This window comes from Quercus robur, chromosome 8 (genome assembly GCF_932294415.1).
Source record: "Quercus robur chromosome 8, dhQueRobu3.1, whole genome shotgun sequence".
NCBI lineage: Eukaryota > Viridiplantae > Streptophyta > Magnoliopsida > Fagales > Fagaceae > Quercus > Quercus robur.
In genome coordinates this window covers 4,937,084-4,955,165 of record NC_065541.1, presented here as the reverse complement: position 1 = coordinate 4,955,165, position 18,082 = coordinate 4,937,084, and the positions used below count along the sequence as shown (strand labels likewise).

General features: G+C 34.6%; 1 protein-coding gene across 16 annotated transcripts in view; it reads right to left on the bottom strand.

The window, feature by feature from the left end:
* The window catches only part of LOC126694257 (disease resistance protein RPM1-like), a 214,486-nt gene that overhangs the window by 29,975 nt on the left and 166,429 nt on the right, over nucleotides 1–18,082 (bottom strand). For 7 of the 16 annotated variants that reach the window (XM_050390377.1, XM_050390380.1, XM_050390384.1 and 4 more), the window contains one exon: nucleotides 3,319–3,396. The exons of 7 other annotated variants lie outside the window; for them this stretch is intronic. The gene's annotated coding sequence lies outside the window, so the exon portion shown is untranslated. Of the gene's footprint in view, nucleotides 1–3,318; nucleotides 3,397–3,482; nucleotides 3,769–18,082 lie in introns of those variants that run through there. 2 more of the 16 variants (XM_050390393.1, XM_050390379.1) reach the window with 2 other exon arrangements.

The following is an 18,082-nucleotide window of genomic DNA, read 5'->3' as shown; positions in this document are numbered from 1 at the left end:
CTACATGGATTTTTTTTTAGTTGAAGATGGAATGTGCAGAAGTTGAGAATTTTTAATGTTTGACTATTGGAAGGCAATGGTTTTATGACAATTGAGTAATGAGGTTTTTCATTTCTTCCCTCTCTTTGATTAGTAAATTTACATGCGCACCATTGGATTAGAACTCATTGGCAGTGCTTTTCTTCTTTCGATTAGGAATGAAGACCCTTGGCTAGGTGCTTTTAACTTTAGGGACTTGAGAACTTCCATCAACAACTCTTTTGCTACAAGAGCAGTGATACGCTGTAGTTCTGTATTATTCACTATGTTCTAAGATGATTAGTTCCCAACTAGGAAATGGTCATCCTTCTTAATTTGAGTTTTTATTGTAACATTATCTTTGAAATATACCTTTACGGTTTAATCCAAAACTTGATGGGATTAGTTAGATTTTTCTTAGATAGAAGGTCACTTAAGATTGCGGAAGCCGGACTGCTAGGGCTCGGTGGCCAATTTTTTACTATTAATAAAAGAAGACGAATCTTGCATTCTAGCAAAACGCAGTCTACTTCTGACATATGTCATTCGGTTTTGGTAAGTTTTCTTTCATATCTCCAATTACGTGTCATCCATCTCTTTTGTGTCTCATACTGTGGTAGATTAGTATCGCATATGTGTTCAATAAAATCTACAAATTGTGGCCATAAATTTAGCAATTTAACATCACGAAAAACTATTTAATCTATTTCACCATTTCATTTTACAAAACACCCCAACATCAGTAGTTTTATTTAAGCCTTCAACACAATAAAATAATATAAAAAAAAAAAAATATATATATATATATATATATCTACTACAATACACAACAACCATCACCACCAACACAATAAAATAATATAACTTTTAATAATATATATAATTTTTTTTTACCTTCTTAGCTACAGTGCACAGCCATATTTAGTTGTGCACTGTAGCTCAACAACCAAATTTTTTGGCTTTTCCTCCACCATTGCAGCATGATTTTTGGTATGGGTGGTGCTAAAAATAGCAATATGACTTTTTAACACCATCAATATTAATGCTCTAAGAGCATCCATAGCAGTAAAGCTAAAAATTTAGCTTTTTAACTCTACCAAAAGTTACTTTATCTATTTTACCTACACACATGCTGTAGCAGTGGATCTATTTTAACTTTTAACACAATAAAATAATATATCTCTTACAATGAAATAATATATCCTCCTACCCAAAAAATATCCACAGCACCGACCACAACCACCTCTACCATCAGCCACAGCCACCACCACCATCACCAGTTCACAGCAAGAAAAAAAATAATAATAAAACAAATATTAAATAAATGTTCAGTTAAGAGCTTTCACTTGAGAAGAAAGAAGAAGAAGAAAATGCAGGACGACTCGGCCGAGTTGAGCCCAGAGTTTCGAGTGGGCTAGCAAGTCTACTCAGCGAACGATCCAAGAAGAATCGGAACGGTAAAGTACATGGGACCCATCGAGGGTCATGCTGGCGAGTGGATCGGCGTGGATTGGGATACTAGAGAAGCCAAGCATGATGGATACCGAAGAAGCCAAGTGAGTGGGTCGGTGGTGAGATGAAGGACTGGGTGAGATGGGTCGGCAGCGTGGGACGGCGATGAAGATGAACCCAAAACAGATCGAAGATGAACCCAGAACAGATTGACTATGAAGATGAAGATGAAGATCTAGAACAGATCAGCGAAGCAGAAAGTAGATGAGGGAGAGAAAAAAAAATTAAGAAGGAAAAAGGAAGAAAGAAGAGAAGACGGAGAGAGAAAAAGAAAGAAAGAGAAAATATTTTTTAAATGAAAGAGGAGAGAGAAATTTAATAAAATAATTTTTTTTAACTCTCATAAACAGTATATATCTATCTATAGAATGGAGCTATAAAAAAATAGATTTAGCTCCACTGCTGGAGTATGCTTTTTAGTGTTTGAGGAGTAAAAAATACCAATATATTAATATAGTACTACCTTTTGTGAGTGCTCAATGTAAAAAAAGTTACCTTTATATCATTGGTTTGGCATTTTCTAACATGCATCAATGATTCTTTAAGCTTTTGCATGAAGATAATACCCCTTACAGCCGTTTTTAGGTGAACCAAAGTTTCAAAGCTTCTAGGGATTATTATTTGCTTGAATTTTTCAATTTTAGTCTCACTTAAAGAGTTGTCTTAGAATTAGTTACTAACTCGCTGGTTTGGAAATTTTCTAAACACAATCTCTTTGATACTTTCAACGGTAGAGCTTACCTGTAACCTTGCCCATCACAAGTGATTCTATCCTAAGGTTCCCACTAAATTGAGTAAGGAAGAATTTCGAAGGTAACAATTAATGATACAATAAGCTAGGGCTATCCACGGGTCGGTCCAGGTCAGGTTTGTGCCCAACCTGCAACCGACTCGATCTGAACGGGTGGAGAAGTTCCAGACCCGCTGCCGACCGCCAAAAGCCACAGGTCGAGTTGGATCGGGCTCGGGTGGGAGGCGGTCGGCTTTGATTTCGACTGAAATACAGAGATCAAACACTGAACTTCGATTCTTGAAGAACAAAATCAACAGATCTACAAACCCAAAGAGAAGATCTACAAACCCAAAGAACAGATCCACAAATCCAAAGAACAAAAACAACAATAGACAGCAATTTCATAGATAACCGAACCTAAGAGATGAAAATTTCAAAGAGGCGAAGATGAATCTGAGAGATGGAGGCGAAGGCGAGATAGGGTTGTTGGGGACGAAGAGCGAACATCGACGACGAAGAGCACAAATCAACGACGAAGAGGCAGAGATCGACGATGGAGAGGCCGAGATCGACGACGAGCAGCATCGGCGGAGGGTAGACATCGGCGAAGAGCAGATCGTGAGACTGAGACTTGGTCATATCTCGGTTCGGTCGGGTTTCTTCGGGTTTTGGGGAGAAAACCCGCCAATCGACCCGCCGTTTTTAGGTTCTGGAGGCGGAGACCTGCCGCCGACCGTCACCGACATCGGGTCGATCGGTTCTCGGGCCGGATCGGATGAATTGGGCAGGTGGGTCGGGTCTCGGTTTCTGTTGGACACCCCTACAATAAGCCAAAAGATGTAAAAGAAGAAAAATCCATTGTCATGGTGTTTTTGATCATTTTTAATTCAGATTATTATAAGAAATTATGCAATTCCAGCTTAAGTTCTTTACTAACAATTCAAGAAAATTAGTGACAAAATGGGTTCAATTCCCATGCTAAAAAACAAATAAAACAGAATAAACTCATTTCAGGTAGTTCCAGTTCCAATAAAAGGCATCAAAAACATGAGTACCTGGTCTTTAAATTGCACCTCTACTTCTTTAAATTGCACCTCTTTTTCTTCTTAAATAGACAAAGCTGCAACTTCAACCTGAACATAAATGTATGATAGTTATTCCCCACATAAAATAGATGTACATATCTAAGCTAATTTTGCAAAAGTGATTGACTTCTTACATTACAAAATTCACTTATTGAAGTTATTTTTGTATGCTCATAGCTTAGAAAAAGAGTCCTATAGATGTATTTTACCTGACAAGAAATCACTTCTATGGCTAAAGATGATGAAAGGAGAAAATGAAAAAAAGCTAAGAGAAAGATTGAACCATTGCTTTGGGGAAAAGGAATAGCAATCTGTAATTTCTCTGTAGATTGCTCTATTGACTTCCCTAGTTTTAAAAAGACTACAAATAATTGACGTTAAGAATTCCCTCTGGCTTAGTGGATGATTTTTTTTTTTTTTTTTTTCCTTTCTACTATAGTGGGAGACAAAAAAATTGACCTGCTTTTTCCTAGTCTTTCTTTCAAATTTTTTATTGAAACGTTTTATCTAAATCGGCCATAGTGGAATGTAACGCTTTCACATTGTTGGCATATGTGGACAAAACCAATAAGCAGCTGTGAGTGGACGTCCTAATAGGGTAGATACTAATACAAATATTAATACTAGTACGAATTCTACCAATAATAAAATTGCTAATTAGGATTTGTTAAAATAAATATAGTGGATATAGCATTTTTTTTGCCAAATAAGTGTCAACTGTGCTTAAAACTAGGTTCTCCACTTGTCCATTTAAATTTAATTAAAATCAATCTTACATAAGTAGATTTCATAAACTTCCTTTACCTTATCAGTTAGTGATCCTTTTATATCTACTAGCTTGTAATCTAAGCATATGTATGGATATACTCATAAGATATACATTAAGTCATTAAGATGCATAATATAATTCTTACATGGGTTTTACTACGGTATGTCTTAAGGACATATGTTAATATACTATTAGGAAACTTTTTATGAAAAAATGAAAAAGTAAGTAAATAAATTATTAATGTGTGTCCTTAGGACATAAATTAACTAAACCCTACTTACATATATAATTTGAATATTATTAATAATTATTCTTATATATATTTTTAACTTATTAAAAAGTTTTGTAAGAATATTATTAAATAAATAATTAAATTATCTATTTTTAATTTTTTTAAAAAAATTTATATTAATTAAGTCTAGATTCTTTAGTTTTCTTATGCAATATCTCATATGAATAGATATTTATGATATATATATATATATATGATAATTACTCAATTTCAAAATTAAATTCACTTAATGGAGTTCTTGAATGATCAGACTAGAAATAGAATGTAATTTGCTTTAGAAGAGATCACGTCTATGGAGAAAGATGATGAAGGGAGAAAAAAAAGAAAAAAAAGAAAAGATCTAGATTCCAGACTGAAACATTGCTTTGGGGAAAATGAACAGCAGTCCGTAACTTCTCAGTCAATATTAATTCTTCTGGCTTTGGTGCTTGAAAAGATGGCCTCTTTCTTTCTTTCTACCGTAGGGGGAGACAAAAAATGCACCTACAGCTTTTTACTACTCTTTTTCTCAATTTTTTTTTTTTTCCCTCGAGAAAGTGTGAAACCTTTTATCTTTCATACTCATAGTAGAATATATATATATATATATATATATATTTTTTTTTTAATGTTAGTGGGAGCTCTTTCACATTGTCGGCAGCTATGGACAAGAACAATTGGTGATCTAAATCAATTTTACTTCACGAGGTTTCAGAAGTCAGGTTCCAACAGTTAACAGAAATGACATAAAGCTTGACAGCTTTATTAAAGCTCACAAATAGTAGGTTGAAATTATACAAACAGAAACACGCCAAGATTGACTGCATAATTGGTTTTGCTTTATTCATTGGGTGGGCTCTGCTCATGGCTTTTGCTTCCATTTCATATGGAATCCAACGCTCTGCTTATGACATTTGGAATCCAGCCAAAGAAATTCAAATGATTAATGTCGGTATGAAGTTTCGAACATAATTTACATCAGTGGATGTTAAGGAAGTTTCAATTGGATTCTAATTACAGTATACTTTTCTGTGAAAAGGCATCTAAAATAAAGATTCAAATGCTCCAATTTAATAAGACTTCTTTTTCGAGGAACTGATGAGGCTGTCTTAAAATAATTATCCGAGATAATAGAAAGAAGGAAAAATGGTTGCTTAACAAGCTTGTTACGATGATGATATCAAATTATTATTTGTAGTTCACTGACAAGTAAAAATTTATAAGTTAATTAAACAGGTCGGGAACAAGTTCAACCTTGTTCAATAATTAAACCTGCCGCAGACTTTTAACACCATGTTCTCCTCCTGCCAAATTCTTAATCTAAACCAAATCTTACATTAGTAGATTTTTTCATAAAGTTCCTCCACTGTGTCAGTTGGTGATCCTTTAATCTAATAATGACAACAATCAAATTATGATCTTGATGCTCTTTCCGTTTTTTCTTCCCTAACTACCCACGGAGATTATTCTTCCCTTACTAGAAGGCTCCTAATCCTTCATTTTGTATAGTTAAACACCTTCCCCCAACCAAACAAAGACCATAAAATTTTAGTCCTAAATATTGTTAAAAGTAAGTAATGAATTCTTAACAAATTAGTTAAGGAATCATGTATTTTCAATTTTGCTCTTTCATTCTCTTCCATCCAAAATTATAGTTTTTATTACTTCTTTAATTGATATGTCTTTTTTTTTAATTGCTTTTATTAATATAATTTTTGGTCTTCTCTTACCATTTTTTGTTCCTTTGACTTAAATAACTCACTTTTTTTGTTGTATTAATTGCTTTCTTCTAAATATGATCAAATCACCCCAAATAACTATTACTAATCTTCTCATCAACATGGATATTCCTATTTTTAAGCATCTCTCTCTCTCTCTCTCTCCACGTCATTCTCCAACTTGGAACCATCACACTTAAAACTGTTCCGTCAATAGCAATCTGTAAACAATGATCAAAAGTATTGCCCCTAGCTTAGTGGACAAAACAAAAATGGCCTAGACCTGCTAATCTTTTCTACTTTTAAATTTACCCACTAATTAAAGGCACCATTCATTTTCTTTTCTCCTCTGCCTTTCAATTGTTTATTCTTGAGAAAGTGTTGTGGAATCTTTCATCTTTCAATAATTGTAGAATATTCAACAGTAGACTTAAAAAAAAAAAAAAAAAAAAGGAATATTCAATAATATGCCAATGCTTAGTGGGAACGCAACATACACTCTCTATGGCTGATCTAAACCCCAGAGAGCCAGCCCAAAAGTTCAGTAAAGAGTCCATTTAATATCCCTTACGAAAAAGGGGCTGTCCTTGTTTGTGGCTCATCCATGAGTGCGAGTGTGCGACCCATTAACCTTGAACAATTTCCTTGCCTTAGACTTCAGAACTCAGAAGGTATCTAGGCTCTAATAACCAAGGCCCGTCTTATCCCAAAAAAAATAAATAAATAAAATAATAATAATAATAATACTAAGTCCCAAAGGTCATTAATGCATTTTGCTAAATAAAGACCAATGCCCACCATCTTTTTTTTTTTTTGACCAAATAACTTAATCTCACCCAAATAAGTTTATTAATTTGAAATGAATATATATTTCATTATTCAAATTAATAATATTAATTGATCTGAATAATGAAATATATTTCCATTTCAAATTTGAAAGTGTATTTGGGTGAGATAAATCTGATTAATATTCTTCATAAAAAAAATTATTCAAATTAATATTATAAATTTAAAAGTGTATTTTCAGTATTTCAATGTCATATCCTAAAAAAAATTTAAATAACAAAAAATCATTTCATTATCAAATTCAAAAAACAAAAAATGAATTTCAGTCATTTCAAGTGAAGCAGACGAGATCTTGTTCAGTATTACAGAAGTTTTGGAAATGAAGTATAGGTCTCGAAAGATGGTACACGCTCAAGTGTTAGCAAATAGGGTCAATAGTCAACTAGGAATCAAACAAGAAATAAAAGAGTTTGTTCTATTCCACTCTTCCAGTGTGGACCTTTCAATAATAAGTCTTTCCATTGCAGGATAAATTTCCCAGAGTTCGATTTTGATTAGCATTTTTGAATAGTGATAAAATATATATATATATATATATATATATATCACAAGAAAAATTTACAAATGGAATTTTATACAATGATTGATTGGGTGCTATCTTCTTGGTAAACTTACATGTGCAGTACCAGTATGCACCGTATTTGTTAACAAAATATTAAAAGCATAAACCACAAATAAAAAGAAAAAACTAAAAACTCATAAACAAGACAAATCCAAAGGGGAAATAAAATAAGCCAGGTAAAATTGAAAACATAGAGAGAGTGAGAGACTCATGGTTCCTAGATCACACCCACCTTTCATTAGTATCCATACATGATTGTACAAATGAACAAAACAAACTTGCAATAAAAACTTTTTTCTCTGAACAAATTTTGAAAAAAGTACATATGACATTAACCATATCTAAATTAAAAATCACTTAGTACAACTCAAAAATTTCTTAATTTCGTCTTCTAATGTGCACCAAACTTCTCTTGAGGTTCAGCCCAATTGCCATGTTTAGAACTAGGAAAAAAAAAATTAATAATAATTAAAAACGAATAAAAATAGAATCACCTATTCCTTATTTGGTTGCTAAGAAATTGGTATGAAAAAGATAAACAAACATAGACTTATGTTTGGTACGCCAAATACAAAAACAGAAGTTCTATATGCTGATATTATGTTTTGATTGGGTTTTCTTGGCCACCAAATGCAGCACGATTAAATGCAGCCTTCTGTTATCATTAACACTTCATGGCCGAAAGAACAAAGAAAAAAAAATCCAAAATTTGATCATTTGGTAAATACTTATAAAAGAAAAAGTGACAAGTTCAATTAGAAAATTGTTTAGAAACTGTTAGTTGTCAAGATTTTCGTTATGATAAGAAAATTTTTGCCCACCTAGTTTACATTTTATGGAAAATTATTAAGTATCCTAAGAGTAAAATGATGTGATACTCCCTTCTCTCACATAAATAGTGAATCCCACCTTGAACTTAATTAGCGAGATCCATTATTATGTGAGAGAGGGATTATCATGCCGTTCTACCCTTGGAGTACTCAATAATTACTCACATTTTACATCTCCGGAAAAGACCACTCTGCATTTCACATGTATAGCATGGAAAAAAAGATAAATTTCATGTAAGAACAAGAGGCAATAACAAGTTAATTTATAAACTCGTCCATTGACAAGTTTTGAGAAAGTAGTAAGGAAGATATGATCTATTAATCTGTGGGAGTGTAAGATATCAAAGTATTTTAGAAGAGACTCTCATCAGAAAATAAATGTTTAGTACTAATTGAACCAGTGTTGAAATTGTTGTTTAGCAGTGGATTAACACTTTTATCATTATGAACGATGCATATGGGGAAAAAAAACCCGACAAAACCTTCTCAATCTACCGCTGGAGCTCGGACAACCCGACGAAACCCAGAGCGTTTTAATTATTGATTTTATATGATTGGCCTTTTATATGATTTTTTTTTTTAATTTATGAAAAATGAAGTTTTTATTTTATCAAGATTTAATGATAAGCTTTTAGTATTAAAGAAGCCAATAAGTATGTTTTTAAGGAAAATTAATTATAACTTAATTAATGAATAAGAATAATAATCTCTTATATTCAGATTAATAAGTGTTTTTTGGAGAAAAAATAGAATGTGGTAATGAAAAGTTAATGAATATTAATAATAAAATAATAAAAACTAGACAAAAATTAATGAATAAATTCATTTTAAATTTATTCTAACTAATCTTACATAGTTACATTAGTAGATTTCCTAAAGTTGTTCTTATTTATTTATTTATTTTGTGTGCAGAAAATCATATATTTAATACATTGTTTAGAATTATTTAAGCCCCTACCAAAGGCCTTGTAGCTGAATTGACACCTTCTCATACACAAAGTACTTGGAGGTCATGGAAGAAAGGGTTTGAGTTGCGGGTTAACAGCAAGTTGTAATTATCTCTCAAAAAAAAAAAAAAATTAAGCCCTTGTTTAATTATGTAAAAATGTTTTGCTCCCAAAACATCAAACAATAATGGTAAATATATTTTTACCATTAAAAAAAATAATGACAAATATTTGAGATGGTAAAAAAAAAAGAAGAAGACTAAATATAGATAAATAACCACGCCTATCACTTAATGATAAAGGAAAAACAAGCACTCATATATTCAAGAAATCACTGAGCAATGTTTTTACATTAGGTCGGGTGTAAAACCTTTAATCATTCAAAATCATAATTCCACATGCATAATCAAATCATGATAAGGATATATTTGTGCAACTTTTAAAAAAGTCTTCTAATACAAATGAATCAAGAAAAGAATAACACCATCGCAACAAGTTTGTCATTGATTTTAGTCCACAAACTTCGAAGAAGACATTTGTGCAACTTGCAAGAAGAAAACATCAATTTTCTTCATTGAATAGCTGCCAACTTTACCTTGGAATAGGTCAATGTTGAATCCTAGAGATGGTTCCACAAAATTTAGGAAGGAGAATCATAGTGAAAACAGAGATTAAGCTTCGAAGTTTCAGTGAATAAACAGAACTAATGAAATGAGATAGGTTGAATGCTTCAAGGAAGATAAGGAAACCCAATGAAGGAAAAAATAGACAACCACATTCATTGAGACAAAATGATTTGTGAAAGTAGTCTAATACTAAAGGAAAAATGTGCCAAGTGCCAATATTTAAAAAACACCAACGATAACTACATGCCTTTTTTTTTTTTTTTTTTTTTTTTTTTTTTTTTTTTAAAGTATAGTGACAAATTAGTAAATTCTAAAGTGCTTAATTATTTTCTAAAATTGTACCACGAATGAAAATTAAGAGATACCTTATGTATGAACGATGTACATAGAAATAAAGGTAGGAAATTATTTAATAGAAAATGTAAACATTTTATTGCACGTGTAAACCAGGTACGTCCTATACTAATGGTCCCTCTGTAAACAATATATAAAAGAAATTAGAAAACTGTTACATAATTCTTTGCTGGGATTGGGGAATGTCCTCAACGGTCTTCGTTGGGATAGGGAAACCAAATACATCATCCATAAGAGCTGTTACCACCGGAGACATAAGACTTTCTCTTTTATACCAAATGTTAACAAGCATTGTATAAGTTCTTGTTAAGATTATACAAAAGTGGGTTCCATTTAATAAAAAAATTAAATAAATAAATGAAAAGGACATAAAAATAGTCTTTTCAGTTATTTTAATATTTTTTCTCTTTACAAAGTTGACCCCACACTTAAAAATATAACATAAAGCTGCAAAAAAACAAAAAATTGTACCAAAAAAACTTCAAAAGTTGCTGTTAACAGGCACCATATGGTGCCTATTAACACATCCCCTCTTTTATTAGTATAGAAAAATATTTTCTGCAAACAGTAGCATGCAGTGTGGTCAAATGTTGTTCCACATTTCTCTTGCAAAATTTTTCCATTACTCTTTGTGGGAGAGAGAGAAGAAATCAATATAGGTGAACTTTTCCTCCCTCATCCTGAATGCGATTGGTATCAGCCAAGAGCGAACATCTAATCTTAGGTAAACTACTTACTCTAAACATTTACTGAGTCAAATGCTTCTAACCTAGAATTTTCTTCTACTTTTTTTTCCCCTATTTTTTGTTTTAGGATTGTTGAGGGCCATTTGTGAGAGTCCAGGTAGAAAGAAGAAAAGCCCAATAACAAGGGCAGCAAAGAATTGACAAGCAGATAGTAAAACCATTAAGCCCAAGCGGCAGGAAAAATGGATCACAGGCTCATGAAATAAACAAATGGGTCTTGAAGAGGCAAGTGGGTTTAAAGAAGCCCGGAAAGAGAGAAATAACATCCCATGGGTAGTGTATGATGTAGAAAAGTGAGAAAGGGCCACCGCAGGCCCAAAGTAATGCAAACTAAGAAAGTAATGGGTTTATGACAAGCCCATGAACTCCAAGGATGAGAATAAGGTAATTCGGCTGGGGAAGCCCAATGAAGTTAGTAAAAGCCCATGGGAATGCAGAATTAGCAAAAGGGCCAAGGAAGCCCAAAGAAAGCAAATGGGCGAAGGATGCCCAAAAGAAATACAAAAGGGACACAGAAGCCGTTAAGTAAGAAAAAACAGTGGTCATACCAAGCCACTGGGGGACAGAGTAAACGGCTGGCCTAAAGAGGCCCAGCAGGATTGAGTCATTACAGCAGGAATAAGAGAACAATATGGTAGAAAATGAGGGAAATTAAGAAGTGGGCCAAACAAATATAAGGTCCATCATTAAATAAGGTCCATCATTAAATAAGGCCCAGCTCCTGAGAGGAGCGAAAAATCAAAAAGTAGCTCACATAAAAGGTCAAAGAGAACGGACGGTAGGCTATGCAGGCAAGCCTCCAGACCACGGCAGACGAATGGGCAGTAGGCAGATTTTGGACACATATGGAAGGAAGGCACGCGCAAGACCCAGGCACCACCAGCCTGTATCCAGCCAATATAGAGCATGGTAAGGTCGAGGGTTAGAGATTCAGAGGGCATGGTTTAGTGGTGGGGAGAGGGGAAAAATCTATTTTTGAGGTTCTGGCTCAGGCTCTTTTATAGAAGTGTCCTGTTGGGATGACTTACTACCTAAAAGAGGTAAGTTGAGTTGGAACCACTAGGTTCATGCCATGAGGGATAGGGAGAGAGAAAGAATCCAGATCATAGCAGGAAAGGGTGCCACGGCAAACAAGCAAACAAAATACTCTTCTTTGTCTGGTGATGTGAGGGTGGCACACAGACGGAATAGTGATGGTTGGCCAGTACACCCAAACCAGACAAAGGAGATTAAGGGATAAAACAGTAAAATTCGATTACGGCAGGCACTATAAAAAGAGGGTCTTGCCGTGAACAGAAAAACAGAGTGACGACATGAACCTTGACTAAGAAATAGAAATTTGAAAAGAGAAACTAAGAAATAAAAAAAAAAAAAAAAAAAAAGAAACGAGTGGAAAAGTGTAGTGGGCCTTTTTGTGGTTAAAGTGGGTTAGGCTGCCTCCTACGGTATTGGGCCTGAGTATTCTGAGTAAGGGAGTTGAGACCGGTCTAACTGCAACTCAATTTGGTCAGGCTTGTGCGCAAACTATGTCTCATCTGCCAAGAGCAAGCTTACGGCGGGCAGAACGTGGTACTTATCCTCTGTTTCTGCCGCAGAAGTAACTTTTCTCCAGTTTCTGCTGCAAAAGGAACTTATCTCCAGTTTTTGCCGCAAAAGGAGTTTTTCTCCAGTTTCTGCCACAGGACTGACTTTTTTGCTATGTAGCAAAACTTTCTACTGTGCAATAAAGCTTCTTGCTGTGCAATAAAGCTTCTTGCTGTGCAATAAAACTTCCTGTTGTGCATTAAAGTTGTCTGCTGTGCTTTAAAGCCTTCTGCCATGCAGTAAAACCTTTTGCAATGTGAATGACTACTCTTCGTTTTTACTACAGAAATACTTTTCTACTTCCTACACATAAACAAATCTAAAGCCCAAAGAAAATACCAATCAAACAAATGTTAGTTTAAATGGGTTAGCATATTCTCAAATATATACATACATATATGAGTGTATATACTTATACATATTCACATATACATATATAAAATATATTTTACAGAACATGAGAAACAAGATATATGTATATATATACTTATGGCAGGATAATGATTAGTTTGTGTCAAAAGTGAAACACGTAATAACAAATAAAGAAGAAAGCTTCTGCAGAAAAGGTTTAGCTAGCATAATAGCTAACACGGTACATATAATGAAAATGTGCTATAGCAGAATAACTAGTACAAAAAATAAAGATACCACAGTAGGACAACTGATACAGCAGACGTGATAAAAAATGTGTTATGGCAGAATGACTAAATACAGCAAATATAATTGTAGTAAAACCTTTTGCAATGTGAATGACTACTCTTCGTTTTTACTACAGAAATACTTTTCTACTTCCTACACATAAACAAATCTAAAGCCCAAAGAAAATACCCATCAAACAAATGTTAGTTTAAATGGGTTAGCATATTCTCAAATATATACATACATATATGAGTGTATATACTTATACGTATTCACATATACATATATAAAATATATTTTGCAGAACATGAGAAACAAGATATATGTATATATATATATACTTATGGCAGGATAATGATTAGTTTATGTCAATAGTGAAACATGTAATAACAAATAAAGAAGAAAGCTTCTGCAGAAAAGGTTTAGCTAACATAATAGCTAACACGGTACATATAATGAAAAGGTGCTATAGTAGAATAACTAGTACAAAAAATAAAGATACCACAGCAGGACAGCTGATACAGCAGATGTGATAAAAAATATATTATGGTAGAATGACTAAATACAACAAATAGAATTGCAGTAAAACCTTTTGTAATGTGAATGACTACTCTTCGTTTTTACTACAGAAATAATTTTCTACTTCCTACACATAAATAAATTTAAATCCCAAAGAAAATACCCATCAAATAAATATTAGTTTAAATGGGTTAGCATATTCTCAAATATATACATACATATATAAGTGTATATACTTATACATATTCACATATACATATATAAAATATATTTTGCAGAACATGAGAAACAAGATATACGTATATATATACTTATGGCAGGATAATGATTAGTTTTTGTCAACAGTGAAACACGTAATAACAAATAAAGAAGAAAGCTTTTGCAGAAAAGGTTTAGCTAGCATAATAGCTAACACAGTACATATAATGAAAAGGTGCTACAGCAGAATAACTAGTACAAAAAATAAAGATACCACAGTAGGACAACTGATATAGCAGACGTGATAAAAAATGTGTTATGGTAGAATGACTAAATACAGCAAATATAATTTATAATGAGAGAAATCAAATATATTTGCAATCAGAATCAAATATTGAATCTTCCCATAGGATAAGTAAACCAAAAAAGAACCCAAACCCCAACTTGAACAACCTTGTCATAGGCTTTTGCCATCAAAGCTGTGCTTTTTGGAGAATAGACCTAAATGGCTACTAGTTATTACTTTTAGGGACATCAAAGAGTGGTTTGCTAAGAGGGAGGGAAAAGATGGTCTATTGATACATGCTCCTATTCTTACCGTATTTTCTCTCTTTGTTTTACCACTTTCTTTCTTTCTCTTCGTTCTTTCTTTACTCTTAGTTTCTTATTACTCTCCTATTGTGGGTTGTTCCCCTTTTGTGGTATTTCCTTTTCCTGGGTCCCTATCTCTGGGTGCTTACTACTCTTTTACCATGGGTTTTCCTCCCTTAAGTGCTTCCCTCCATTGGGTCTCTCTCTTTCGGTGTTTTTCTCTCTTCCCTTGTTTTTCCTTTTCTTCCTCTGTTTTTCCTCCTCCATTTCCTCTCCTTTTTTCTGCCTGGTTACCTACCTTTTATAGCCAACTGATTCAATGGGATTTCTCCCTTTTACCCCTAGGTCTTCACCAACTGTTTTTGGTTTGTTGTGGGCATCCTTTCAAGATTACCCACTCACCCATTAGTTGCCCAAACCACTGCCATTGTTCAGTTCATGTCTACTGCACCACTACCCATTTCACGACAAAATTCTCTTTTGTTTGTTCCTGTTGTATACCTCTACCTCACTACCTAGCTCTATGACATGCATCTGATGGTCCTAACCATTTATTACTTCTTTTGGGTAAGATACCATCCTAGCAAGATATATTCCCCAAAAGAAGTCACAGTAGGAAACCAAATATATACCCCTTTTTCCCTCACCACCAAACCACGCCCTCTGAATCCCTTTGACCGTGGGCCCACCTCCCTTATATTGGCTGGGTACAGGTTGGTGGTGCCCCGACCCTTCTGTTCTTGCTCCACTGTCTTCTGTGTTTGTGTCCCATGCCGTTTTTGCCGTAGCAGATTAGCTTTGTTTTGGTTTGCTGCGTGTTTTGTCTTATTTCTTCATGCATTTCCTGCTACGTTTGTTATTCCTTTGATTTGGCTTTTCTTTCCTTCACGTAATTCCTGCTGCTAACACTTCCTGCTGCTCCTTGTTTCTTTTCACCATGCTTCTTTATATTAGCTTTTACCCTTATCTTTTTTATTCAAAAGGATTTGGGCCTTTGTGGGCCAAATAATATTGACTGGATCAAAAGGGTCTTGGGCCCAATTTGTCTTTATCTACTGAAGACATTCTGCCAGAGACTATATTCTGTGGTAAATCTATATTCTGTGGCAGATTTGTGTTTTACTGTAGATTGTTTTCACTTGCACTTATTTCTTTGGACCTTTCTTGCTCTTCGGTCTTCTTGGTGGGTCTTTGGGCCTTGCTTTTTCATTAGGTTTTCTTCCTCATGGGCCTTTGGGTATAGTTTTACAAAAATGGGCATCAACATTCAACCCCTTGAGCATATGGATTGCTCCTGCAATTCTTATGCGAAAACTCATGTAGTTTTCTTTTGTAGGTTGTTTCACAACTAACATGCGAATGCCTCTCTTTAGTTTGATTGTTTCTGCTGATTTCCTACATGTTATTATTTGACTTGTGTTTGCTGGGCCTCTTTGGGCCTACTGTATGCTTTCCTTTTGTTAAATTCTATTGACCCAGTACTATCATTGGGCTTGTACTATGCTGTTTCGGGCTTTCTTAGCTCATTTCATTGCTTTCGGGCTCCTCTGTCCCATTTTATTCTTTTGGGCATCCTCGGCCTATTTCATTATTTTCGGGCTCCTTTGTCCCATTTGGGCTCCTTTGTCCCATTTTATTCTTTTGGGTATCCTTGACCCATTGCATCGCCTTCGGGCTCCTTTGTCCTATTTGTTTTCCCTTGGGCGTCCTGAGCCCGTTTGCTTTCCTTGGGCTTCCTCAGCCTTTTTTCCAACTTCGCATTATCGTGGGCTTTTACTAAGTTCATTGGATTTCCCCGACCCAATTACCTTATTCTCATCCTTGGGGCTCATGGGCTTGCCATCAACCCGTTACTTTCTTTGTTTTCATTACTTTGGGCCTATTGCAGCTCATTCTCACTTTTTCACATCATATACTGCCCATGGTTTGCTTTTTCTGTCTTTCCGGGTTCCTTTAGGCCCATTTACCTCTTCAAGGCCCATTTGTTTATCTCATGGGCTTGTGATCTATTATTCCTGCCATTCGGGCTTAACAATTTTCTTCTCAATTTACTAACTCTTTTCTTCCCATATTGTTGGGCTTCTTCTTGCTATTGGGCCCCCTTGCCAAAGTGGGCATCAACACTACCCTCATTCAAAGGGATTGTCGATGATGATGATGTGTGCATCCTTCCTTTGCTTGTTTCTTGGTCTGCTTCTTGGAAATTCCTTGTGATCTTAGACTTCTATAGTGGTACTCATTTCTTTATGTCTGTGGCAATTTGTATATTTATTTATTCACATTTCTACAGTAGCACGTACACATTTCTTTGCTTTTGGGGGACAAATACTCATTTTTCTGCTTCCGCAGAATATGTAGACACTTTTTGCTGCAATACATGCACTTATTTCTCTTCCTTAATACACCTCTTACTCTGTTTCTGCTAGAGTAGCATCTATACTGTAGGAAGTGAAGGTTGTAGCAGATTCTGCAGCAGAAGAATTAGGCTTGACCGCTTCAGCTAACTTACTTTCCCCACGTATTCCTTAGTATCATCTCTTCATTCTTCCATAAGTGTAGTTGCTCTCTAAGAATGGTCAGAATACACAAATGTCGTGGAATCCTTTCTTGTTGGGTTCCTCTTCATTATGGTGTTCCACATCTCTGTAGAATGCTCAAAATTGGCTATTTGGATTCTTTGACTCTTCTTTCTCTTGCCAACTTCGTGAATAGCACTTTGTGGAGTGAGGATCCTTCTTACGGTCTTCATTTTTCTTTTTCTTTTAGCCACCTAAGGTTGCTTTACTTCGGCCTTCATTCATTCTCTACAAATAGAGAAAGTGTTGTCTTCTAATATCTTTGCATCTAAGCCAACAACTGAAAAGAGTTTCATCAAAATAGTTCTGCCACATTACTTTCATCAAGTAGAGTTCTTTCACAAGAGGAAAGCTTCCTCTAAGTGTGTAGATCAAAGGGTGGCTTCGCTCCCTCTTCTTGTACCTTCTTCTTCTCTTTGCATTCACATATCTTCGTTTCTTTTGCTCAAAATAAAGCATAGAGCTAACATTGCAAGCCCTCATCATAGTAGAGTACTCTTTCATTTGTTAATAATACTTTATGCCGTGTTGAAGAACACACATATTCTTTGCCAGGATGAAGTTTCTGCGGAGAAGGATGTTGGACATTGTAGAAAGGCAAGTTTCTTTCAGTGATGATGTATTTATGGAAGGCCTCCTCATTTAGAGCTACTACTAACATGGGCAAGTGTATTGTTGCAATAGTAGAGGACCTTTTAGCCCCCAAGATCATCAATACTCTCGTACCTTTGCTGTTTGCATTGCGGGCTGTTTCTAATTCTACCATAAATACTAGTTCTATTATAAAATTGATCTTTCCGCAGAAGTGACTAAGTCTGCCACTCATTTTAAGGCGCCTACAACTGGTGCCACTATAGATATTTTTCCAAGGGGAAATGAGGATGCTTTCATAAGAAATCTTCACTTTCTAAGCACTTTCTTTGTCATTTTGCCACAGCAACTATTGATTCCTTCGTGT